At 40.3% G+C, this 22,814-nt stretch overlaps 2 long non-coding RNA genes across 2 annotated transcripts; one reads left to right on the top strand and one right to left on the bottom strand.

The window, feature by feature from the left end:
• Nucleotides 1–8,784: 8,784 nt before the first annotated feature.
• LOC146562415 (uncharacterized) lies at nucleotides 8,785–12,613 on the bottom strand. The gene is made up of 2 exons (XR_014894645.1): nucleotides 12,583–12,613; nucleotides 8,785–10,355 (listed from the first exon to the last, which is right to left on the bottom strand). It is a non-coding gene; the product is annotated as an uncharacterized LOC146562415 (long non-coding RNA).
• Nucleotides 12,614–14,549: 1,936 nt separating this feature from the next.
• Nucleotides 14,550–21,326, top strand: LOC146562414 (uncharacterized). The gene is made up of 2 exons (XR_014894646.1): nucleotides 14,550–17,837; nucleotides 18,631–21,326. It is a non-coding gene; the product is annotated as an uncharacterized LOC146562414 (long non-coding RNA).
• The last annotated feature ends 1,488 nt before the right edge of the window (nucleotides 21,327–22,814 follow it).

Here is a 22,814-nt window from a genome sequence, read left to right as displayed (position 1 = left end):
AGGTCACAACTTCTCGCAAACTCAAAACCAAACTTTGTTTCATTTTCATTGTGGGATGAGGCCACAAAACCTTTAGATATGAAAAAAAAGAAGTAGTCCTGGCTGCTTTGGATGCACTACAGTATTTCTTGTTGAGCAGTCCTGATGCGTGGGAGGGTGCCATTTTATTTTCAGATGTATTTATTCATGGATCTGACATTTTAAACAACCTCTGTGTGCCTGCAGAGTTACAAACCAAGCTAATTTGCTATCATATTCCATACGTTTAAAGCTCTATCACATCCCATAGGCTGTGAGATCTGAAGACTATTCACTAGCCGTCTTTCTCGCTTCGCCTCCCGCACTCCCAAAGCCTGAACCTGAACTTGGGAGTGCAGGCAGAGATTTATATGCATGCCCCTCCTTTGATGGCAGGGTAAATATTCACACAGACAGCCAAGGTGCCCCCTTCATTACCCATGTGCTGTGTGTTTGCCCACCAGTTAAATTCTTAAGGGGATTGTTTGGGGAGATGAATGGGGCCAAAGTGCTGAAGGACGTATCGGAGTTCAGCAAACAAAACATCCTCCGATTGGCTCAGCAGCAGCAGCTTGGTCCAGTGAGCAAAGTTGGCTGCACGGGGGGTGGAGGTGGGGTGAGGGGGTGCGGTTAAGGGGAGGGTGGGGGGTGGGGGGACGAGCCGTTCTACGGTTTCGCCTGTCAATTAAGGCTGCTGTGAATGGCTAGGAGGTGGAGAGCTCCAGGCTGCGCTTGCCATCTCCTTGGTCCTGTTGGATCTGTGGAGATAGCTGAGGTGCCGTTCACCTCAAATAGGAAAACCACTGTCAATATTCATCTATTTAATAACCCTGCATGTGCTCACGGTGGCTTTTGAAGACTGTGGGGTCTGCATTTCCCTTTGATGTACCTTCATTGTCAGACCCTCTATCTCAAATCTTCGAAGATGGAATTGGTGACATTTTCTCTTTTTTCATTCATTCAATCCAACCTCAAAGGTTTCCTGCAGTATTTCTCTTGTCCAAGATGCTTTGTTGTATAGGGGGAGGGCATTCAAGTTGGCTGTAGTTCCTCAGTAGGATTTCTATCCCTGGGTAATGGAAGACCAGGAGATTTAGACAAGGATGGCACTGACTAAAATATACAGGGCTATATATACACACACAGATATATATATATATATATATATATATATATATATATATATATATATATATATATATATATATTTACATCTGCTATGACTGAAGCACAGATTGCACTATATTGCTATAATTCTGAGTTTTTTTCCTCTGAAGTGAAAAACACAAAGATGCACTGGTGCACGTATCTGTATACACACATGCATCCACTCGGACGCACAACTCAGTGTCACAATAACACCAATACCACATTGTAGCCCAGGTGAGGCCAGCACTGTCAGTAGAAAATAATGAATATTACACATTTTAGGCCCCTATTCCAGGAACTGTACTGAGTGTTAGGGCTCACTAATTAATCTGTTTGGCTTCATTATTTTCATTATTTGATATTGTTTTTTATGTACGGTAGTAGCTGTCAGGGCTTGACAAAGGTACTGAGGTCTTCAGCATCCTGATCCTCAAGTCCAGGAATTCTACCAAGGGTGACTGCTAAATGACGAGTTTGCTAAGTCATCTGTTTGGTTTTATTACAACATGAAAATCAATCCAAAGGCACTGCAATTCAGTCCAATCCAGTTTTTCCCCTCATAACACCAATTCATGAAAACCAGTGTGCTTCTTTAAAAAAACACACACAGCTGAAAACACATCTATTTCGACAGGCGTTTGGATAATGTTCTTGTGAATTATGGTGTTTCTGTGTGATGTATTTTTAATACCCTTGTAAAACACTTTGTAATAGATTCTTGTCTTAAAAAGTTTTAGTTACGTACGTACTTACTTTCCTTATCCTGTAAGGTAAAGACTACACAATATTGAAGGATAACCCCAACAATCAGATAAAGCACGTAATTATATACATATATTGATTTGAGAGCTCCTCATAGAGAAACAGCCAGACTTTTGTTTGCTGGCAAATGTTTCATTTCAATATATGGAGCTTTCACTATAAAAATAGCATAAATATATTTATATATAAAATATATGGTATAAGGTTTAATATAAAGCACTGAAATGTTATAACGATAAACACACCACACTAGGATGAAGCGGATGAATTAAAAGAACAATGCTTGGTTATGCTTTATCGGTTTCTCTGTTATAGTAGCAAAATGTGTGTAAGTGTAGTGGAGACACAATTTTCATGTAATGTATGTAATGTATATTTTTGTTCTTTAAAATTTAGTAGATGTAACACTTGGTTTGTGGTGATGGCTGCTACACTGCAGTAATGCAAACACATTTACTGGGATACTAAGAACCCTCAAATGATTATGTTATGATATATGATACACAGGTGCATCAAACTTACTTTTAAATGAATGCATAATCACTTACCTTTCTTTTAATTCAATGAGCTAAAAATAGACATTCAAATTTAATGAACCACGTGTAAAATAGGCTGAAATATTTTTATTTTTCAATATTATGTCTTATTACATGTTCATAACAGAGCATAGTGGCTCTACACAAAGTATAAAACCTTCAAATAAACTAAACAAATATATTATATTGTTGTTGTTGTTTTTTTTTTATGTAAACAATTTATCAAGATCTACAAATGTGTTTAACTTTACATACATTTTGGTACATATGTAGTGAATCTATATTCATCTCACAGTGAATATCGTGTATCTTATTGAAAAATCGTAACTATTAATAGCTTCACTGCAATTTTCGTGCTTACAAAGCCAGGTGGTAGGCCAGTTCTGGCCACTGGGTCACATGTTTGACACCCTTAATGTAAAGTCTATGTATAGAGTCCCAGTGAAATGAATATCATAGCTGTTTCCTCATGACAGAATATCTTTCGAGGTTTGTCTGGAGAAGGACATAACTGTGGAGCCGGCGCTCCTGAGCGTGCAGCTGCAATGTCTAACAACTTCCTCCGTTTCTCATATTCAGCTAATTTGAGTTTTCACATCTCTCCGTGGTGCTGTGCGCTCTATACATCTTCACCCACCATCCCCTCACATTTTCACTCCGTGCACTCTCACTCTGGAGGACCTATACACTCTCAGATAAGAGCAAATGAAGTCTCGTCTGCACAATTTGAAGCGCTGCTTTGTAGCTGAAAGTGAAATGGCAGCACCGCTCCTCTCTGCTCCTCTCCGTCTGGTAAAATAAGGGCCCTCTCGTTAAAAGCACTTTACCTGTGCTCCCTCTATGGATCATTATTCTCATTAAACAGATATGGGGTTACATTCAAATCACAATTACTCCGAGCACTAACTGTTAATGGGCACAAGGGTTGAAAGAGTAAGAGAAATGTTTCTGACATTTCTTTTTATATCTCTCTTTGAGCGTGGAAGAGAACACATCAAAAGGTGCAAGGTGAGGCATAAACTCACCTAAACCAGGATGAGGATTCATTTCAAAGATGTGCAATATTGAACTGTACCTGAAATCACAGCCAAGGAATTTAATCTTTTCGCTGGATTTTAATCTTTCCCTCCGCTGGGGACAGTTTCTTACATAATGAGTATGTGTTTAAAATGTAGAAATGAGTTTTCTCTCCTGGCTCGAGTTACTAACTAGTGCACATTTTTTGACCCGATTTGACCTTTCGGGACTTAGTGAAAGTTTTTTTTTCTCTTTACAATATATAGCCCACACTACTCTGCTTCTGCGCGGTTGTGTGTGATTGTCTGAGGAGTGTTGTATATGTACCAGATAGTTGAGAACACCCCCCTGGGCCCTCCTGCACAATGCCAAGAAAAGTGCAGGCAAGATACTTTCATCTGTTCACCACCAAACTCCTGCTGGGTGTGTGTGTGTGAATGTATGTGTGTGTTTGTGGTGTGTCTCTGAGCTGTAAAGGAGGCAGATATGTCACCTTGGGCACTGCAACACAGGGAGGAAACTACTTTTTTTTTCTCTTCTTGCATTACAGATACAGTAACTAGTCCTAATTTGGTACTTGATATACAGCTTTCACAATATTTAAGTAAGTCTCTGAACTTTGTATCAAGTGTTCCTCAAATAAAACCCTTTTAAAAGTCGCACACTCACTTCTTCCTGTGAGAATTCCTTTTTTTATTTATTAACCTGCAGACTGCCTCAGGAAAAGAGTCTCATATGAAGTGTCATTGATGACCAAAAGAAATCAAAATGTGGATGCGCCTTACGATAGATGTGTGTGTGCCTGTGTGTGTGTGTTTTAAAAAATTAGAATATGCAGTAAGTACACAATTTAGCAATTTGTGCACATTGGTGAGCATTTATGTGGCTTCACTTCACTGCTACTATGTTGCATGTTTGTGTGTTTGTGTGTGCGCGCGTTTTTGCAGTATGTGTGAGGGCCTCTCCTGGTGACTGCCTAGGGCAATAGCACAGGATGTAATCCCGTGTATGCCTCCAGTCTCTTAGCTGCCTGCGTAGATGTGGAGGAACGTTTTAGCCCCTGCAGTGTGCCGTAGGGCAAAAGTGCTCACCCTCCCGTACTGCTAACAGACAGCAGCTGTTGCAGCACCGACACACTTTCTTCTTCACTCTCTCTCTCTCTCTATTTCTGTCTGTGTGGCACAGTTCGATTTGCAGCAATGAGAGATGGCTTAAGGAGGGAGAAATTGACTTTTGACAGCCATTATGTTAAAGTATACACACTTCCACAAATTTGTATCAGTATCCGGAGGTGAAGAGCACTCTTCTGCCTGAAAATCAAATCATCTACTTAATGTATAGCCTTATCTTGATTGGCAGTCGGTTGTGCAAAAGCGGAGAAATACAGTGGGTAAAACATACTGATAGAGAAGCCAAATGTCACGCAGACGTCCTCGGCGCTCAATCCAGGCCCCGCAAGTGACAAATGACTTCGGCCCAACATGAAAAGCTTTGTTCGGTATGTGCATGAAAATGCATCACTTAAAATAATCAGCAAGGGAGATTGTCCAAAGTTCCGCTGTATTCTTAACAAAGCAGAAACAGATTTTTGATGTGCGCTCGGCTGCTGGGTACTAGTGTGTCTCCAACTTTTAAAAGTGACAAAAAGCAGTTAGAGCCGTAAATGTTAGAACATGGGCACACTGTACTGAAACGCTAGTCTTGATCTGTAACACATTATTATTATTAGTGTGAATGCTTGAAAAGCATTCACAGTATTGTTCTTCTAATCTTTAAACTATTTTATTATCTATTCCGTACGTTTTTGTACTCTATCTCCTTCAAAACCGTTCAACTTAGAAAAACCATTCAAACACCGTTAGATTCCTCTTCTTTTGGACATGACTGCTTCTATTTTTCTCATTTTTAACATTTATATTTTTAAAATTATTCAACTTTTTTCAACAAAAATTTCCCATGTATTTCAATGGAGAGATGCTTCAAATTCTCATTCAACTTACTCTTCTTTAAACTGTATCTACTTCCACATACATTGACATAGAGCCACCATTCAAACTTTAAAACGAAGACAAGACGTTCAACTATCCAACTTGTATTTTCAATATCTATTATACTTTTTCTTCAGTTCCAGTTTAAGTTTCATGATGTCTTTTCACCCGTTTCAGAGTTTATAATGGGTGTGTATGGGACGGAATGTTGGGGCTAGAGTGAGACAGCTCAACTGCTAGAGTGAGAGGAGCAAAAAAAATTAATCTTAAAATCTTTTTTAAAACTGCTGCTGTGTCCACAGCGTTTACTGTACAGGTATGATTTTACCCTCAAAACGTAGCCATCGCTGTCCTCTTTCATCCAATGTGTTTACTATTGTACTAGGTGTTATGGTTCTTTCATAAATGTCACCAATGCACAGCCTCCTCCCTCCAACTCTTCCATAGACTCTAATGTTAAAATGGCTCAGAAGGTTCGTTTGAAAATCAGAAGTACAGGGTGTCTTTACACTGTCACCACGTCCATATAATATACTCCACAGGCATGAAAACTGAGAATTCAGTAGACTAGACATTGCTGTCGCTCACGGTGAAAGAATTTCGTCAATACGACTTGTACTTTTCATTTGGGAGCGATTTGTTTGGGGCTGACTTTTCTGTTCATTTTAAGCAGCAAAAGTGAGGTGCATGTCTGTGTCCGTGTATGGAGCCATTGGGTGCAGTCACTATAGCAACCAGGCTCACACCTGCCTGCTTAACGAGCTCTCTCTCACTCTGCCAAGATTCATCTTAAACACTTCTCTTTCAACTGCTGCTGTGTCCACAGTGTTTGCTCTACAGCCATCATTTTACCCTCAAAACGTATCCATCGTTCTTCTCTTTCCAACACCGTGTCTTTCAAAAGCTCAGAGATGTAAACCTTTAAAACTGTGTGGATCCAAGTGGAGGGCTCACATTTTAGTCATTCAGTGATTCAAAGAATATGAACTTTTAATATTCATTCAGGTGTTTTCTGACTCTAAAGTTTCTTTTCTCATTTCTTAGATTTTTCTAATTTACAATTAAAACATTTTCAGCTTTTTTCCAACTTCTTCTTCTGTGTAACCTTCAGCTTTTAGCAGTTCAGCACTTTTGTTTTCACGTTAAATTCGGGGTTTTTTTTTTATCATTCAACATTTTCAACTCAAAATTCAGCAATTAATTCATTTCAGTGCATACATTCAGATTCAAGCATTCACACTGCAGTTTCTTCAGAAAATGCACTTTCTAGTTTTTAATATAAATTCCGTATTATTATTCCTGAATTATGGAATTTAACAAATACTTTAATAATAGTCATGCTTGTGTAATTATCCAGGTGTAGCTGATGGTGTCGACCTCAGATGTCAAACATAAAGCCCACTTTGATCTAAGTGGGCCAAATGAGTGAAACTCCACATTTACAGCACATTTCAGTTTTTCTACATGATAAATGTGTAAAATTACAGAACATGTTTTGGTGCACTTTGTCCCATATTTATAAAGCATAAAGTTTTTTTTTCCTTTTGTTAAAACTGAAATTTCTATAGTAGACTGTAAAACACATTTTAAGTATGTAGTATGAATAGATATGGGCAAGATCTTTATCAGCAGGAAAAGCTGTTAAACTTATAACAATAGAGTTAAGAAATTTAGGCCCTCCTTCATGTTTTCCAAATCTTTTCAACAGGCTGGACTGGAATCTTTGTCAGGCTCCTTCTAGCCCCTGGGCCTTATGTTTGACACCCCTGGTGCAGACAGAAGAACTTCCCCTGTTTACAATGTCAAAATAGCTTTTAGTGTTTGCTCTGAAACCTGTTAAAGGCTAAATCTAAAGTTCCTGTGTCATTACCCTTGACTAACAGGTTCAGCTTTATCACGGCCTGACCTCCTGTGGCGCTTGTCAGTGATGACGTTCACGAAGGAAGGCTGGAGGAGTGACAGGTGGTCCTCGTGATAACTATCCATCCGCCACCTTCTGTCTCACTATGGTGCGACCCTGTGTCACTGATCTCATCTCTGATGTCTGCGGTTGCATCAGAACGCGGTGAAAAGAAGGATCAAGAGGTGTCATGATCGATAGGTCAGAATGAGAACGTGCTGAAAGGTCAGCGCTAATTGATTCCCACATTATTGTGCTACACCCTCTGTGCTGCTGCGTCTTGTTGAGTGTTGCGGGATATCAGAACCCCTGTGTATTTTTAATAACATCAACCGATCCTAATTATTCGCTCTGCTCTGGCAGAAGAGGCCGGCCGTGACATTTTCTTCATCTGCGCGCGATGTGTTATCTTATCTGCACAGCCCTCGCAAACTCTGACCTGTCTCTCTCTGTGACTGTTCCTTGTTAGGAGGAAAGTCTGCTTGCCCCCCTGCTGCATGTAACCTCTGCCATGCAACCATCATTAGTGACTGATAGTGGGTGTACGCGGTTGCTGCGCGGCGCTCCGACCAGCCTTCTTGAACTCCAGGAGGCTATCGTGGAGCTTTGTGGGGTCCAAATCTTGAATCTTAGACCGCTTGGCCGAGAGCAATCCTGGCAAGACGTTCACCTGTGCTCTCGGCTCTTCATGGGAAGAGGATGGGGCCAAATCTGATTTTCACCTCTGTCTAGGATGGTGTGAAGCTCTGATGGAGTTTTGACTTGTCTGAGAAGTGTAGTGACATGAGCGGATGAAATGGATGTCAGTGGTAAGCTTAAATAGAGTACCGTGTCTTATTTAGCACAGTCATTGTCTATTTAAGACATGAGTGATTGGGGAGTGTTGTCTCCCATGGCAAACTTTTCCTTTTAATCTGGCAAAGGCCAAAAAAAGAAAAAACCCAGACTATAAATTAGTCAGAGTGGACCTCTAAAAAACAAACAAACAAAACAGCCCCCCACATGCAATACTAGCTTAACCAACTGAAAACCAGGTACACTGAAAAAAATGTTTTGTTCAATTTACTCAATTTTTTTATGACAAGTGGTTGCACGAAATAAATTTGTTTGAATCCAGAAATATTTTTTAAGTACACTGAATTTAATTTAAGCGAGTAAAACCAACATATATTTTTAAGCTACTTTAACTTAACTGTTGTGGATACGTCTTAGTCAAATATTATTAGTAAGTCCAACTAAGGTCGTGTTAAATGTACCAGAATAATTTGTTTCCTTTACACTTATGTCCCAAACTTATATTCAAATCAATCAAATTGTTAATTTCTCTCTATTTCAATTAAGTTAAGTTTACTTAAAAAATATTGCTTACCCTGATTTGTAGTTTTTAAAAACGTCAATAATGAAAACTACAACATTCTTTCACATCATTTATTAATGCAAAATTTGTTGCAAACAGAATAAGAATCCACATCTCTAAGGGAAATTGCTGCAATTTGTATAATACAAATTACAAAACTTTTGCCTATGAACTAGTAGCTTTAAAAAGCTGTATTCAAACAAAACAGAAACAACAGACAAGAGAAATGTTAACCAATGTTTCTCTTCCTCTAAAAAAGAAAAAAAAAAAAAAACTCCTTACATAAAAGAATAAAACACTACCAGCAGTATAATGTATCACAATTAGAAACTGATGCATCCACAAACTAACCAGTTTCAGACTTGCTGTTCTGCGATCCATATTTAGAAATTGCATTTTAATAAGGTAATTAGACTTAAAATTAAACTTGTGTTTTCCTTACTGCTTATTGACCACTGTCTTTCCATTCTAGTCCTTCCTTGAAGATTCTGAATGTTTTACATATTTTCTGACCTAACATACTCGCTTCAAAACAATTAATAGTCTTTAAAGTGTTACCAGTGTGCTGCAGTGTGGTAATCATGAATGTTTTTTTTTTTTTTTTTTATCCAGTTGAGTTAACACTGATTATACGCAGGGCAGCAGCTATAACTGAATAATTACAAAGTTGCTCTTCAAGCTACTCAAATGTACCACACGTGAAACATTCATTATTGAAAGTTAAAATGTTCAATCGAAACATAACACAGAACAAATGATGGTTGTACAAGAGTTTCACTCCTATTCACAAGAGCACCAGTCATTGGTAATTTACATAACAGCATTCTCTTGATGTTATTTCTTCATTAAATGCTACAATGCAATTGCCATCACTTCATAAAGCATGATTATCATATGGGTTAGTATACAGTGCATGAAGGATGTTACTACTGTTAATCAAAGAAGAAATGAATGGCATCAGTCCATTTAACGGGTTTAAAGGGTTTTAAAAAGCAGATATTTGTCTGTTTCAGGTGGTTGGCAACACATTTTCCTGTGCTCTTTGTCCACTGGTGGGAGTGTCTCACCTGTGAGGTCAGCGGGGCAGAACTCTGCCATCAGCAACAGAGAGCAGAGAAAATTTAGATGTGCAACTAAAAACATGCTTGCCATGTAAGCCCCAAACATCTCTGAAATTGCTCTGCAAACTTCAGAGTACTTATACTTCAGGAGTCCTGTGGGTACCGTAAAGACTCATGTATGCAAACAAACCACATTTTTTTTTACAATCTGATCCTTTTTCTCTTGGCTGTTTCCTTCAGGGATCACCACAGTGAATGATCCACCTCCATCTAACCCTATGCTCTGCATCCTCTTAACTCACAAGAACTAAATTCCTGTTTTTCATTTCACTTTCGCAAGTTTTTTTTTCTTTTGTCCTGGATAAAAGAAATTTAATCATATATATTAATTGATATTAATTAATATCAATATTAATAATCACAAGAACCCTTAAGATGAGATAGATAAACTTGTCCCTGCAATACTGTGACAAATACTGTTGTGATAAATATGTAAGGAATTTGCATGTACTTACCAAAATAACACCATCTTCTTGAATAAACAGTAACACATAAGGGGAAGAAAATCTGCCAGAAAAGGAAGACAAATAAAAAAAAAAAAAAACTTTAGAAAGACAAACAATTACCGTTTCCAAGCCATTAGTGCATTACTTCATGATACTCCCTTGTAACAAAACAAATCTTACTTGTGCCTCTGTGCAAACTACAGATGGCACGATACCACTTTTTTATGTCCGATACCGATATCATAAATTTGATTATCTGCCGATGCCGATATGAATCCGATATAGTGTATTTTATAATAAATAAAACTGTTTTTATAAATATTTTACTGCATTTTGTATAAGTTCATACTCAGTTTTAAAAACAAAACATTAAAGCTATTCTGTTATACCTGTATGCAAAAAATACACTGCACCCAAAATATTTTATACTTCAGCAATACTGATCAACCTAAAAAACTTACACCATCCTCCTTATTCAGGTATTCTAAACAGTACATAGAAATATTAAACTAACTAATAGGACTGCCAACTCCCAGCAAAAATATTAGGAAACCACCCCGCACCCTCCGCCTGATAATGCTTAATTGACGTAATCTACTTTAATGCACAGAAATCAATTATTTTTCTATAATAATTTGATTCAACATTTTTCTTCAATACAGTTGCAGATGGTACCTTCCCAAAGGAAAAAGTGCTATATGTACTACTATTACTAGGGCATATATTAGACTTAATATTTACTACATACAATAATGGATCTCTATACATTTAACCAGATCACCACTTTGGTAGTAAGATTTAGAATAATTATTTATTAAAAGCTAGACATTTTAAATGAGAATAAGAAAGAAAATTATGTCTTTGTGTCTCCCTTTCCCTGTTAATGCCCTACCTGGCCCCTGGCAAAACTTTGCTAGATCCGCCCCTGCACAGTTACCAGCTGTCAGCTACCTAAAAAAGGATCCTGGAGTTATTTGTCTCTCAGAAACAGTTCATAACTTCCCTTCAACTCATTCATGTGACCTAAAATGTAAACCTGTTTCTTCATTACCTGTTCAGCTCTAATGATTCAGTAAAAACTTCTCCTGGTTTCACCTTCATGTTTCCTTCTCACCACATATCCAAACTATCATGACCAGCAGCTATTACGGCTGTGGCTCCAGAAAACATAAGCGGATACTAGAAGTAATATTAAAAAATTCTAGCAACAGCTTATCAAGCTTAAACGTGCTGCTGTTGTTTATCTGCCGTTTTCCTCTTTCTAGCGCAAACTGGGTGACTAACAAATGAGAGAGACTAGCTACAGAAAAGCCGATCACCTGATAATCGATCAGTTTCATGATTGAAGTAGCAACAGGAGAGGGAGGAGGGAGAATGAGGGAAGAAGTTTTAGCTGTTCAGCATGAAGACACCGAATAACTCCAGCTTTGTGTCTTTTTTCATTCTAGCTGAAGTATAAAACAAATCGCTTCCTTTCCCCTCAATACAAAACTCCGACAGCCAGTCCAGCTGTGGCTCCATACATCGGTTGTTAAGCTCAACATGGAAATACTATGCAAACATAAAGAGATGAACTTACACACTTGCTTTACTTCTCTGTGTTAGTTTTCTCTGAGATTAAATGCAGCGGTTTGGAAGCACGTAGCGAGGCTTTAAATGCTAAACCAGACCGCTGACAGGTCTTGCATTCAACAGCTCTATCAAGTGAAGCAACTTCTTTTCTGAGTTAATTTCAGTTCTGACAAACATCACTCTCAGTGCCTTTTGATCTCACATTTTTGGCAACCACTGAGTTATTCTCCTCCACAGTTTACAACCATCAACCATTATTTTTTTCTGCACAAAAGACGTTGTGCAACGCCAATCCTACTTATTTCCTACTGCACCCCTGACTGTGCAGGTGCGTTCAGAAGCCCCCTCCCCCGCCCGACTATTCCTTAATGCCAATGTTGTGGCGGGAGGGACGATTTCTCAACTTAAAACTGCAGGCGACTGTACAGTGAACTTTACAGCTAACTACAGAGAAATTGCCTCGTTCCATATAGTACAAAGTGTGCCACAAGAACTAAGCTAAAAACATATGACATTTTAACGCATCAATACAATTACTCTTTTAATAGAGCAGTAGCTAATAGAGCACATAGCTAGCTTAAGTCAAATTCATGACAAAGTTCAGAGGTGTACAACTACTTAGACTTCTTTCTCCATGTGCACACGTCTTAAAGAGTCAACATGCTTTGACTGAGGTAAAAAAATAAAACAAAAACGACCGTAAAAGGTTTACTTACCGAAGCTAGACCACCTTTATATGAAGTTGTGCAATTAACTTGAGCCCGCTTGCAGCACACAAAGAGTCCGCTTCTTCAGTCCGCGCGCAAAATGGTGGCCTGTCCTAACGCATGCGCAAAATGGCCCAGCAGGAGGCTATGAAAAACATACTTAAGCATTTTGAGCTACATTTAATTAACTAAAATTAATTGGATTAAAACGCAGGGAATGTATTCTGGAGTTACTCGAATTATATATGTAGACAGGAATTACTCATTTGAATTGAAAAGATATACCAAAATATAATATGCTATATTTAAAAGGAGACAATATCACTTTTTTCAGTGTACAGGCAACTACACAGCTCCTTTTGACCCTCTAAACCCGTTTTGTCCAGCACTACTTCTCTGAAATAGCATTAGCATAACTCTCCAGCCCATAGAGGTAATGATGGCGTGAAATTATGGCTGCCTCAGCAGACCTTATTCCCCTCTCTGCACTCCCTCCCTCTGGGTCCAAGGCCTCAGCCTTCGACTGAGACTGTCTCCCAAGCCTTCTTTCTCTCCATCCCCTCTCCCTCTCTTCTTCTTTGCCTTCCAGTTCCATTCAAAGGGAATGTGTAACTGAATTTGAAATTGAGTGCCCTTCTTTCAAGGACCACGGCTAATGAGACGTTTTGCCTTGAAATCCAGACTGGATGAGGGAGACCCTGATGGGCAAGGCCTGGAGATGATAGCCACCTTGTATGTCAGGTGTAAGGCTGTCCGGATCTCTCACCACTGTGAAGGGGAAAGGTGGTTCTATAGGAGTGAGAAATAAGGATAAGCCTTCGTAGAATGAGCACTCTTCTCTGGGTCACCTGGGCTGCCATTGTGAATCCAAGAGCCAATCTGAAATAATATGCCCCTGTGATCTGCATCAATGTGCAAAGAGAAGACTGACACCAGCCAGGCCTCCCCCTTTTGCATACATAAGGGTCTGTAGAGACATAGGAGGTGAGGTGACAATTAGACCAAGATGGAAGAAAGTACACTGTAGTGGGTCTGAGTGAGTGAGATGAGGAACGATGCAGGACGGAAAGATGTAGGAGAAAGAGATGGAAAAGGGGGACGGACCCATAGAAACAGGTACACTTGACAGTTTGCGGTCTCGGGATCATCCAAGAGACTCTGCATGGGTGCGATGATGAAAGGAATCGGGAGCTTTGCGTCCTAGGAGTTCACCCTTTAATCAGGGGCCCAGAGGAGAGAACCTTGCAGCCTGGGGGCCCCTGAACGCTGCTAGCAACTGTCATGCTAATGAAAGAGGCTCAGGGTGTGAATGGAGAGGCTAGCTTGTTACCAGTGTGCTAATTAATGCATGTGCCAGAGCTGTGTGTGTGTGTTCATGTACGGGTTTTATGCATTTTAATGAGGTGTCTGTGTACGTGTGAGAGTGTGCATGCTTGTTGGGATGAGTGGGATTCGAATCGTGGAGTGAGACGGATGTGCGACCAGGTTTAAAAATAGGGGCTCAAGAGTGCAGAATAAAGCAGATGCATCTAGAAACAGGATGGAGATAATTTGTTGGGTATTATGTGAAATCAAGACGCGAGTCTGCCAGCAACATCATCTTACTGCTCTGTTAAAAGATCGTTTCAAATTTTAATTGAAAGCACACACAATGGAATCAGATAACAGCCTGTAATTAATACATTAGAGTAGTTTTATCTATTAAACTACAGATTCTTCTTCAGCTGCCGTCTGCTGTCTCCATCACTACTGTGGAAACAATCCTGTCTGATTTACTTTCTCGTGGCTGGCTACATCACACTGGCTTCTGTTGATCGGCGCTTTTGTGTCTGCCAAGTCTCAGACTATATGACTAATAATTATCTTTGGAGATGTGTGAAGGGTCTCATTCCAGACAACCCTTTCTGTCTATACCCCACGTTCCCACGGATGAATAGCTGGGGCTGGGTGGGTGGGTGGGGGAACTTGTGGATGGCCACAGGCAAAGCATATGGCCTTAGGCCGCAGCATTGTCTGAGCTTGTTTGGGAACGACTAAAAGAAACTGCATTGTTGCACGTGTCACCCAGACAAGACGTAGGGGCGTGTGTCAAGGACAAAGAGAAAGCCATCAAAGTCTGTGACCTTTTAATTTGCTGGTGGCCTCTCCCACAGACCACAGTATCGGCCATACATGCCCCCATTCTGTGATTGGGAACTCGATCAATGTCGCTGGTATCGACAAGGGACTCAGTTTGACGCAAACTGATGCAATCATGGTGGTAAATGCATGTGCTGAGGTTTCTTGTAAAATTCTTTATTCAACACGTATGAACTATATCATTTCCACAATCAGAGCACAGACGAATTAGGTTCAGTCTTAAACGTTTCGAGGTTAGGGCCTCTGAGAGACTTGCTTATTTTGCCTGAAATGTGAAATTCTCATCTGTGAAGAATTAGAATTATTTTCCAGGGCATCAAAACTAATATCTCCGGAGATGTAACCCAGTGCGGAGGTGATACACTAACGAATTATGAGCTACTTTTCCTTCATCAGTCAGCTCGCGCGCAATTTTAAACAGCCTGTTTCTACATGCTCAGCAGAAAAAGAAGAGAAAAGTTTTTCTTTGGATTAAACAGCAAAACGAAAACACGTGAAATTTGCTTTAATTTAAAAAAAAATACCCTTTATGTTTTTGGTTTGTTTTTTTTCTCGCAATTTTCAAGTGAGACGTACCGTTCTGATTAACAAAACGTTCACACGTTCCATAGGTCACTGTCCAGCTTCAGGAGTGCCAGCTACACTCGAGGTGCCTATATTGTGTTCCACTAGTGCTGCCTCTCATATTCCACCCTACCCCCAACCTTGTCTGCCCTGTAAAGTGCCATTATAAAAATGTCAAGGGGTCCCTCTTTCTCGTCCTGCCTGTCAAAATCATGTGCTATTATGCAAATCAGTGTGTGAACATACATTCTCTGAGATTTACACAGGCTATATGGGCTACGGGCAAGAGTGAATTCAGATGATTGCAGACTTAATCATAGAAATACAAAATGCACATGTACATTTATGAACACGTGAACATTTTACACTGCCCCTTGGAAACATTATCATTGTGTTACATGTATTATTTAAGCAGCATCCCATGTTTTTCCCCTTTCTCTTTATATAAAAGGTCATTAATGTAACATTCATGATTTCTAAGCAGAAAATGAAAGCGGATTTTGAAAAAAAACAAAACATATGGATCAAAGAGGCTCATAGAAATCTAAAACTTTTTAATATCAGTATTTGAAGCAAATAACTTCATGGAAAAAAAAATCGGTTTAGTTTTAATTCCTATTGAACTCGGATAAATTCCCAAATTCCACTATATTCTTCATCTCGAGAGGATTTTCATTCACTGATACATTTTATTGAAATGGTTCAATGGCGGTAGGCCCTTACATTGGGTTTAAAGCAATTTTTCTCAGTGGCTGTTAGAAGTGCACATGAGATTTTTATCCTTTTACATTTCTTAACTCTTTCCCTTTTTAAATGCCTGTGTTTGAATTGCAGTGTCAGGGGTAGTTTTGTAGTTCTGCAGAAATGGAAGTAGTGTATGTGAGAAAAGAGGAGGAAAGGGATGTAAAAAGATAGAAATATGTAATTTTTTTTTTTTCTCTGGAAAGCGTCAAGGTACCTAAGATAGAGGTCAAAGCTATAATGTACCCATTTGGAGGTTGAATCATTAAAGCCATTTACTATGGCTTTCATTGCATTGCTTCTTAAGTAATGACGGAGGTCTTCCTATTGAGAGCGAGTGAAAAGAGCTATGTGTATCCTTCTGCTGCACCTGCCCTATATGGAGTGTTATATTAAAGAAAATCAAGAAAGGATAGATAACTTCACCTCTCTGTGACACATCAGGGTATCCATTAGCTGCAGGAGAGCACGGGAGAGAAAAGGAGAGCGAAACAGAGAGCGGGCCTTCTGTTTTGACAGCCATAGACCGGAATATCGCTCCATTGTTTGTTTCTCAGAGACAAGGAGTCATGGATGTGGTTTGAGTGACAGTGAGTGTGATGTACGCTGACGCGCAGAGCTGATTCACATTTCCTCTAATTGCTCCACATTGCCCGATCTTGGCACACATGTAGAGCATGGTAAGAGGCGCCTCTTTTTAGGTTGAAACGGGGAATGCTGTGATTTGGCATACAAAGAGAAAAGGAGGCACAGGGGGTAAGAAGAAGAGCAGGACGAGGAGGAGGAGGTGGAGAAGGGCTGGAAGAGGAGAGCGCTCTATTATTCCTGATAGACTACTCTGAAGGACAGAAAGGTGATGGCCTTGTTTGTACAACTCTGTGGCATAATAATGTCCTGCGTTAAATCTCTGGCCAGTTAAGGCGTAGATGTGGTGTGGGTGCGTTAGATGTATGACATAAGGCACATTCGACCAATCAAGTGTCACGGAGGCAAGCCAGTTTTGTGGAAATAAACCAAATGGAGAAACAAAGAAGGGGACGTGAAGGGTACAAAATAGTGGCAGACATGGCGTCACTTTTGATTCATGGTGTGCTGAAGAGCATTGAGATTGGAGGAAATCCTTGCGGGGGGGGGCCCTCTATCCTTGCTGATGCTATTTTAATTAAATAGTTGCTAGGTTACACATTGCAGAACGACAGAGGTGGGTGGTGTGGCACAGGCGCCTGGGCAAGGGTGTGTGCACGCGTGAATATTCGTGTGTGATGGAACATGTCCCTCAACAAAGAAAGCACATCCCTTTTTTTCCCCACACCCAATCTATAATAAGGATTTCAAATGTGAGACATATTGACATGAAATACAGTGAGAGCGATTTTACGCTCTCTAAAACTCTCTCCAGCTCTCTCGCTCGCTCTCCCCATATTCGTCTGTCTTTTTCATTTTTTTCCTCTCGCAGATCAGAGGACGGGGGGAAGCCCCCTTTCATCTCTGTGACAGCGCTTTTCACCTCCACTGGTGACTGGTGCTCCTATTGCACACTGGGATGCCAGACAGAGCAGAATGCCACAGGCCCGTGCGCCCTGGCAACCGTTCCTGCTTTAGATGCCTCCCTCGCTCCACAGCGTACTCTGGGAATACGCGCACCCTCCTCCAGCCTCCTTTAGCCGTCCACCCCGAGCCTTCGTCCACAACCTCCAGACAGGTCACTGATGGATGGAGTAGGAGAGCGCAGAGAACCCCTTGATGTTGGAAATAAATCTGACAGGCCCGGATGGATAAGGCCAAGCATTATATTTCTCATTGGCCTCACGCTGAAGTGTGTACGTGTGGAGCGGTTTGTCCTATTTTACTACACCATTTTCTTTACTTTTAACACCCTCCCTCATCTGCGCCCCAGCCCTTCCTTTCTTCTCCTCTATGGCAGCAGAGATAATGCCATAATTTACAGCTATGCATTGTAGAAGATGAATGATAGTTGCTTTTCTTGCTTAATATGCATTCACCACTACCAGATAATAGTCTTTTTGTAGGAATAATAAAAGAAATACCCTCAAATTTTTTTTTAGCATTTTTATGTTATATCCCTTCTCCATAATGTGCTAAAAGTGATGTATAATTTTCAATCTTTCATTAGAAACAAAATTGATAATGATGAAAGTGTGCTACATTTTTCTATAGCTTTTCTTCTTTTTTCATGTTCTTAAGTGAAATATTGCACGAGGGGGGGAAAGTTCGCTTTTCTTTTTCTCCCATAGGTAGTCTCTTGAGTGTATATGCAGCCTGCTTAAGAACAGGGGGAGAAAACCACACACACACACACACACACACACACACACACACAAATAATTTTGCATACATCTTTTTGCAAAAACATCTAGTCTTGATGCATATACAGCATAAATATGTATTCCATGTCTCCCTCACAAACAGCAATTTCTCTTGTAAATTCACACTTCCATGTCTTCTCAGCAGACTGTGTGGTAAAGGAGGCTGGAGCTTCGGTGTGTGTTTGTGTGTGTGTGAAAAGAGGCTGGGTTCCAGTGTCCAGGGCCCGGTTTCCCTTGGGAGCACTCTAAAATACTCCACTGACCTTCCTATCTCCTTCAAATGCAGGTCATGGCGAGGGGTCAGAGGTCACTTGGAGCAACAGGATGTCAGCGTGTGATCTCCGTGCAAACAGGTTCAAATTCGCTCCCCGAACACGGCGGTGCTTTGATTTTCCTTTTTTTGGGCAGGGGGGTTAAAAATGTATGAAAATGACCTAGTTTGTGGTTATTCGGTCAGTGAGTTTTGCAGAAAATAGGTGACACGGTAGTAAATATACAAAACCTTTCTCCTTTTTATATTAGAGACATACAGCGACAGCCAAGATATTACTGTTGAAATATCCTTTCAATATTAGACAATATATCACCAAGTCAACACCACAAAGTATTCTCTGATTGTGAATAGTTTCGACACCCTCCCACCCCCCCCCACCTTGACAACTACACATCGACTGCATGTTTATGAATCTTAACAGATCCGTGAGGAAACCTGCAGAAGCCACTCATTGCATTTCTGCTAATTGACCGGCTTAAAATAAATTTCTCGCTTTTACCCGGAGCAATGTTCAGAATTTGCAGCCTTCATTCAAATCAGTCTTAGTTCCTGAAAACAGCGCGCAGCCACATTGTCTTAATTAGGAACATAGGCTGGCTTTACAGCAATGTGTGGGAGGACCTGGAGGTTGAAGTGCTCCGTGAATGCAATGTGCATCATCATCCTAATAAAATATAACTCCGAAAATTAACTCTGTTCGACCTGAGGCACGCAAAACAACAGGGTCCACTGAGCTAAAGTGATGCAGGTTTTAGTGGCGTGTGCGAGTCTACGCGTGCGGACGTGTGTATGTGTGTGTGTGTTTATTTAAATGCATTTGTGAATGCTCAACCACAAAGGGAGCAATTATGTAAAAAAAAATGTTTGTTACTATATTACTTCCTTTATTGGAGTAGAAGGGAGAAAATCCCCAAGAAGAAAGTGTGATGCATACTTGCAGCTGCTTTGTCCTAGTTCGAGCGCCACATTTGCCAAAGTGCATCAGAGTGTCAGCAACTCAAAGATGAAAAATAGATGAAGACAATAGTGCATTTCTCACAATTTTCCTAATAAAGTGTCAATCAAAAAGCTGCATGAATGACACTAATATCATATGATGCAGCATTCCATATCAAAGATATCACCACTGCTCATCCCTCCCCCTGCACCCCACCATCCTTCCCTAGCCTCCCTTTTGCTCCATCTGAGGCCTGTCCTCCCCTCGTATTATCACCATCATCATTCGGACATGAAAGGAGAGAAACAAGTGCCGCACCGCTGCCAAGGAGAAACCTTGATCTCGGAGCATTTGCATTCTCCACCTTGTTCCAGTGGATGTGTGAACGAGTTACCCAGGTGCTCTCTCATTGGATGGCACTGAAAAACAGGCACTCTGCTAATGCTCCAAACAAGCAGGCTCTCCCACTTCCACCACCCACCCCCAAGACACCCCCCCCCTCAGCTCCACATACTGTCACACTCAGCTGGTGGCACTAGAGGGCAGTCCACTCTGTTGGTTTGTATTGTTAAGGCATCTACATACAGTAGAATTTGCCCTGAGGAAAAAACGGGACACAGAATTTTTTTTTTAAAATATATAATTAATTGATTTATTCATGTGAATCCTTTTAGGAAAAAAAATCTATTACATTTCTGCTTAATGCACTGCTTTTTTTTCACCACAAGACATTAAGCTTTTGCTAATTAATTCGGAATGAACTGTTAATCTTCGACTAAGCAAAGTTTGTCTCGCAAAGAGTGGATTACATATGCAAGACACAGAGTATGAAATTCACTCGCTTTTGGTGAGTTAAGATGCCATAGTGTCTCGGATTCACGAACATACTGACACATCTGTTAGCTCACCTTAGAAAAGATGATGCAAAACTGTACAGTGAATGGGCAGAAGATTCATAATCGCATATTTTGCCCATGTGTTACACTTAAAAGACCAATACTACAACTCAGTAGTACACAACAGTATTAATGTGTCCATCTGTCCATACATCTTCTTTCACTATAGGAATATTAATTGATAAAAAAAAAAGGGGGGGGGGGGTGAAACATTCCTGTTTTTTACATTAATATTCAAGAGAAGAAATTCCATTAAACCCATGATATGTCGACACACACACACAGATTTGAAGGAGCTATACTGTGGCAGTGTGTCTGTGGCATAGTGTCTATCAGGAGGCTGCTAATTAAAGGCCTACAACAATGAAGCATGGAAACCTCAGAGGAACAGTGCTCATCTGAGATGAATTAATGTAGGAGCAGTGGTGATTACCACGAGGGCAGTCAGCCGTTTCATATTTCTAGCACAAGGCAGCGGACCTCAAATTTTTAACCATGACGAGATTTAAATGTAGGATTTTCATCGTTCCAGTCCCCCCACTCGCGCTTTATTGCGTTGCACTGGTAACCAGTGGAATTTTAACTAAATTATGTCATGGTACATGGAAAGCTTATCAAAGAATACTAATTATGTGCTGGGACGTGAACAATGATGACGATCAGTGAAAAACTGCACAAAGTTATCCACAGCGTTACGCCTGAATGTTGGGTTTCTGTGAGTTGTGTTATTTGCCTTGTCAGTGACTCGGAGAATAAAAATTCTGAATGTTTTGCTTTATGATTTCCTGAAATCGATGTAAATTAAGTTGCCTGAAATCTCCTGTCCTGTTTATGTTCTTTTATCTTACGTGTCAATAAAAGTGTTTGAATCGTTATGTGATCTTTAAAGGTCTCTTATAAAATACCTGACTTTGTGAAATTTAAGGACAAGTTTGTTTTTATGTTAAAATGACCTCCCCTTTCTCTGAAATGTCTGGGTTTTTAATTTATTTTATTGTTATCCAGTTGTTGTCATGCTAATAAAAAGACAATAATTGCATTTAAGATGTTTATTTCATGCTAATATCAGACAATCAAGCTGTAATCAGCATTCAGTTCAGCAGGGAACCTCTGTTTTTCTTATCTCGTTTATGATTTGGAGGTATCGCTATAAAGAATGTAAAAAGAAAAAAGAAACCACCAAAGTAAAAATAGGTCGGGAGTGTTCAAGACACGTGGAGTGCTCTCTTTTAGGCCATTCATGGCACAAGGTCAGGTCGATCACGCAAGTATGGCGGCCGCATCTCACAATCAGCGTGAGGATGGGATCACTTGTCTGTGCGGGACAGAAAGCTCACTATTATAGCTTCGCCCCTTCAGAAGCTTCACAGTTCTTCTGGCTGTGTTAGGGATGGAGGGGTGTGGCGGGGGGAATCAATGCTCCCTTTCCTGAATCGGAGCTCCATGCCGCTCTATGGAGAAGGGACGTCTGTGAATAGGACCCACTCAAGAGGAATAAAGGAACCTCTCCACTGGTTTGTTTTGGAAGCTGTCTTATTGATCTGTCTACCTATGAATGAATGCCATGGCCCAGTTTTCCCGCTCATGCGGATAATGGCACTCAAGGCCTGTATTAACTGGCCTGATGTTGTTCCCAGAGAAAAGAGAGTTTGGGAGCATTTGTCATTTCATCCCTCCATCTACTCCGATAACGATTCCCACAAGAATGGAGACCCCCAAACTAAGAAAAGCAAATCGATGGCCGTTGACTGCCTTAATCAATGCCTGCTTACACGAGGACATATTTTATAATTAGAGAGATCCTTAAACACAATTACAGTATGAGTAAACACTCTCATACGAAGCCCTTTTAAGCTAGAAATAAAAAAAGAATTATTTTTAACTTAATCTTTCCGAAGACCTTGAAGATTCAAAACTGAGACACTGTAAATGCAGAGGAAAGCTTTTACTTCCAAAGCAATTGGAGCACTGATTTGGACAGAGGACCTTATGTGCTTACAGTCTTCAAGTGCAGATGAAGCAGCCTCTGTATCCCCCGCCTCCCCCCATGCAATCATGAAGGCCACACCACAAAAACAGCTCTGCAGCAAAAGCCAAGGTGTATAAAAACATCAGCAATTTATTAATTTAGCAGTTTACCAGAAACCACACCTTTTTCCATCACCAAAAAAAAAAGTTATTTGCCTGTGAGAACGAGCTAAACTGGGAGTGAAACACATAATAAAATGCTTATTATTCTTTCTAGGGTTCCTGCTGGCATCCTTTGGAAGAGAGAGTCCACAAAAGTGTAGTCTGTGTTGAGCACGTTCCTCTACTACAGTATGGGATATCACCAGAAATGTCCTGTAAAAAAAATGAGTTTC

The sequence above is a fragment of the Mchenga conophoros genome, linkage group LG12, assembly GCF_057382185.1.
Source record: "Mchenga conophoros isolate Kocher_MC1m ecotype Shallow Benthic linkage group LG12, M_conophoros_male_GT1.1, whole genome shotgun sequence".
Classification (NCBI taxonomy): domain Eukaryota; kingdom Metazoa; phylum Chordata; class Actinopteri; order Cichliformes; family Cichlidae; genus Mchenga; species Mchenga conophoros.
Note: the sequence above shows the minus strand (reverse complement) of the source record. Positions and strands in the feature narration are given on the sequence as shown.